This window comes from Camarhynchus parvulus, chromosome 3, assembly GCF_901933205.1.
Source record: "Camarhynchus parvulus chromosome 3, STF_HiC, whole genome shotgun sequence".
Classification (NCBI taxonomy): Eukaryota; Metazoa; Chordata; class Aves; order Passeriformes; family Thraupidae; genus Camarhynchus; species Camarhynchus parvulus.
The window spans coordinates 62,736,665-62,741,845 of NC_044573.1; positions in this window are offsets into that span (position 1 = coordinate 62,736,665).

Consider the following 5,181-nt stretch of genomic DNA (forward strand, 5'->3'; position numbering starts at 1 on the left):
AATAATAAGCCATAATCTGTATTTTATTTATAAAATAAAGAGAAGAAGGAATTAACTGTATTAATTTTCATTTGTTTAATTTGTGTGTTCACCACTTTGATTCCACATGCATTAAGCGCCTCAGAGTTAAGGGGGATGAATGTACTAGTGAAAAGAAAATAGACTGAATTAACATGGTAGATTTCAGTGACAGGTATGCTTTCATACACAGGATTAGGAGCCTAAACAGAAATTAAGTAGATGTTAAGGATAATATCTAGTTGCATGAATTGCACATGGTGAGACTGCCTATATTTACAGGTGACTAGGGCCATTTGGTGCACTTAGGATATTCATGGTACTGTGAGAAAGAACAGAAATATAGGAGATGCTCAGCTCTTTGAAAATATTTTCCTTAAAATTCAGCTAAAGTTTGTTCCTATGTTAGTTGGCTTAAATCCAGCTTCAGTTTAAGCTCACCTGGAAGTGAGCTTAAACTGAAGGATTGATTCAGCAGCCTCAAACAGAAACCTACTGCCATTTGGGATGCCTTAGGGCATTTCAGACACGTGCATGTGTCTGGCAGATGTGACACAGGACAAACAGGATGTCAACACTGTTCTGGAGCATCTGGATACCACATACTGGGCACAAGAATATCTCAAAGTAAAAGCCATTTATAGATATCTGAATTTGATGCTTATTGTCCCACAAAAGCTTTCAAAACAATTACCCACAGTATTGTAATATAGCAAAAGAAGGCCACACTTAACCCAGGAATTTTCATGTGAATTTCTCTACAATAAAAACTGGATTTTGTTAACAGATGGGTCATTTTCCCATTGTTATTTTTACACTGTTCCAAATCATGTTCCCTTCAATTGCAGGGTACTTTACAGTTCTCATTGCCAATGAAAACTCACAAATATCAAGTAAGATGGTTTTGCACTGCCCAGTTCTGTACAGCAGGGTGCTTCACATAGCCAACAGATCAACACTTGCCCACATGCCACTGCTATTCTGCCAGATAGGGACAGAAACAACTTTCTGAGATTCCTTTGAGTTCACTAAACAGAATGTTTTAATCAACTGACACTTGTACTTTCATTCTCAGCACTGATGATGTAGAAATTAATGACCCGTATGCAGGCAGAGCTGAAGCAAAGGCTGGTGGTTGCTGCAAGAGCCCCTGAACCCTGGAGCACTTCTGTCACTTGCAGTTTGAGGGAAAAGGAGTAAACAGTTACATTCCAAAGGAGACCTGGCAGAAAAGAACTTTAGCTTGAAGTCTATGACTCTATATCTTAACATGGACTTCACCTTAGCTAATTCAGTTTATGTTTCCTTTGGGCTCCCGTTTACATGATTGGTACTTACAGAGATTTTGAATGTAATTTTAGCTAGATTCTCTCATTACTTAGAATATTATAAATGGAGCATGACTTCCAATGGACTAACTTGGTGGTGTAAAATAAGCAAAAACAGGGAGAGGAATCAAATTCTAGATTGCCTGCATGCCTCCTATCCATTTACTACTATGCCATTAAATCACCTCTGATTTTGTTTTGTTTATTCTTCTAGTTAGCATCCTCTCAGCTAAAGAATTCATTTTTGCCTTGTTTGTTATTCCTAGGCTCTTGGAATTATCTAAAATAACTGACTTCAGTATTGTATAATTTTTTATAATCCAGTTCCACTGCATAATTTTCATTAATGTAAATACTTTAAACAAATTAAGTGTTCTTCCCTTATAAGGGTTGAGATTTACAGTTCTAAATTACTTCAGATTTACCCAGCAGGATACTTAATAATAATAATATAATACAAGAAGAATGCAAATCAGTGAGTTTTCAGAGTTAAAATAGGTAAAGAACCTTGAAGGTTGAGAAAGTAAAGGGAAAATATTAAATTGAAAAAAGTCAATACTAATAGTGCGACACTTTTGAAGAGAGGTGCTAAGTGTATGTAAACATTTACAGGGCAAAATATCTACTATGAAGAAAGCTTTATAAAACTCCCAAGCTGAAAAGCACAAGACAAAGTTTGTGAGTGTATGGAGACAAAGAATTCCTTACTGAAGGAATCCAGTTATGGTGAAAGAAAAAAAATTAGAAAATATTATAATAATTTTTTTTTGGAAATACAGCAAAACCTTAAACAGAAAAGATTCCATGTTTTATCTAAGAATCACAATGCTGTGTACTAAGAAATATTAGGGTTGCCACTCCCAACCTGTATTGCAGGAATCTGAAGAAAACTGTAAACCAAGTCAAAAGTATCTCAGAAGTTAAAAATCACACAGACTCAAAAATAAAGATGCCAAAGAAAAGAAAATGCCAGGGATTCTGTATTCCTTCAGGAATGTCTTTCCTGACTTTTTTTTTATCTGAAAGATGATCATATGCTGTGATAATGAATTGGAGTATAAAACTACATTGAGAGTTATTTTCAAAATAGTAGTGGTGAGACTGGTTAAACAAAATGCAAATCTGATTATCTGAACTCTCACAAAGGTTGTCGTTTCTGCCACATTAAAAAGAAAACAAAACAAGGCAAGCCCTAGAAAACTCTCCTGGAATATCTTGTAGGGAAAAATTCCTTGACAGACTTTAGGACAGAGGGTATGACCTTAAGAGCCAACTTTCAAAGGGCTTTCAGCCTTGGCTGTAAATTGAGTATGTTGCCTGCAGGCACAAACAGGATCTATGCTTGCAGATAAGACTTTGCAGTGTTCTCAGATCACGGCTGGGTCAGTCACTTGCATGCAATAGATCTGCAAGAGACCATTAAGGACTCTTTTAAAGCTGCTATAACAAGTAATTTCCTAGTCTAATTCAAGCATTTCTGCAACAGACCATGCTAATCTATGAACAGCTGATAGCATTAACATGTTCGGGAATGTTCTACCCTCTACATCCAGCAAGACACTCTTTCCATCAGCAAGAGCAGAGGGCATTAAGCACTGAGTTTATTCCACCAGCAGGCCACAGCTTTGCACTACTGGGAAAGTAATGTCATGATATATTTCTAATGCCAACATTAATTTCATTGCGACTCTGTCTTCAACTTACCTCTTTCATTGTAGTTTCCCCAAACCTTTTTCTCTTTTTCTCCTGGTCTTTCATGCTGGTCCTTCTTTCTCTTTCTGCAAAACTCCTAGCTCCTACTCCAGCCAAAAGTATCTGCTCTGGGTCTGCAAGAGGCTGCAGGTTTTACTGTGCTTTCTGGCATCCTTATACTGAGGGTTTATTTTCAAAAGTAGTTGAACTGGAAGAATGCAAACTCTTTATTCAGCTTTCTTATATAGAAATTTCAAATTTAAATTTCCTGCTGTTATGGGCAAGCACTACAAGATAAACTGACACACTCACCATTAGCTGGAGAGGAAGGGCACATGAACAGAATTTGGAATACTTTATTCACAGAGGATATTCTTTCTTGTGATGCTAAAGTGGCTCCTTTATTTAGTTTTGGGAGGCTTCTCCCATCACCTAGAACTGATGCAAGAAGGCAGCCTGAGATTTTCAGCAGTGGCTGGCAGCAATGTGTGCAAAGGAGACCCAAAGAAGCTGTGCAGAGCATGAACGAACAGTTTCCTAAAAGCATGCTCCAACAAAGTTTCCTGAAATATACTTAAACACCCCAAAAATCAACTATCGTTTGTGAAAAACCTCATCACCACCTTTTAACATCCTCAGAGTGTGTAACTCTGAATAAGCACTTGAAGGGAGCTCTGAATAAGCACTTGGAGGGAGCTCTGAATGGCCATCCCCAAGTGGAACCTTCTTCCATACCCACTGAAGTTAGTCAAGCTACTTACACAGTGATAAAAATTAACACAAGAACCCCAGTGTGTTTTGTTGCATTAAAGGAGCTGCCACTATCACTTTAAATAACCAAATTCAGGTGGTGTTTTTTTCAAGCCTCCAGCAGCCACTGCAAAATCCATGTGGCAGAAATAACCTTTCAATTCAAGAACACATCTAGCTTCTCTGCCTTTCCTTTATGCTTGATGCAACCACTTCTTTCCTGCAACTTAACACATAGATTCTGTTTTCTTTGTATTCAGTTTTGTATTAAAATGCATTGAGAATTTGCTGTATAGCTATAATTAATTTTTTGTTCTCCCACCCTCAAAAGACATGCTCAGGGTACAGTGAGGGCTGAGTGCTCCTCAAGTGCTTTAATTGTACTAAACAATGCTAAAACCTCAGAATTAAGAGGAAATCTTAGCTAGAAGCACAATGCAAAAATGAGGGAAGTGTAGAAAAGATCATCAAGTATCTGTGCTGGAGCAGACTAAACCACAACTACAGCATCTGTACATTTTTTTTAATTAGCAAATAAAAATAATTTTTTCACGTGTCATTTTATTAAACATAACATATCTAAATATGCTAGTGTTTTTAAAAGCAAACACACACATCAATTTTTTCTCTGATCTGTCAGAGGTTCATATGGTTCACTGGACCCTGTAAAGCTGCTTGCTTGTTTTTTTCAGAGGACTATGGGCTTCTGTTCTTTGTACTAGTCAAACACAGGCTGAATGGTCAATGGCAGGGAAGGTTATATTGTTTTACATTAGTGATGTAAGCATTATTTCTGACACGTATAAAAAAAATTAAAATGTAATATAACCTTCCCTGCCATATGAAACTCTGACAGATCAGAGAGACTGAACATTTCAGCTGGCCATAAAGTTCCCACTTTTTCCACCCAGGAGGATAGTGCTTGGCCAGTGCTGCGTACTTGTTAAGCACTGGCTATACACCTTGCTATGTGTGCTGTGTCTGTGTGATTTAGTAAAAGACAAAGCAGCCTCCTTTTCCCCTCTGTCTACTGATGACACATTTTTGTCCCATATTACAACTTACATTGTAATGATATCAAAAAAAAAAAAAAAAAGAGAAACATGAAAAATTGTTGGGACTGTGTGTTTGCTTTAAAAAACACTAGCATATTTGGATATGTTATGTTTAATAAAATGACATGTGAAAAAATTCTTTTTCTTTGCTAATTAAAAAAAACCATACAGATACTGTATAGTGTGTGACTAGGAATATGAGACACTATGGTGCTGTGCTGAAGCAAAAGCCTAAAGCAATGGAAACACCTATTTCTTCTTAGTATTTCTGCCACCATCATGTCATTATATTATTAGATAGACCTGCTGTTGTTCCTTCTGGTAATGTCCTACTCAGT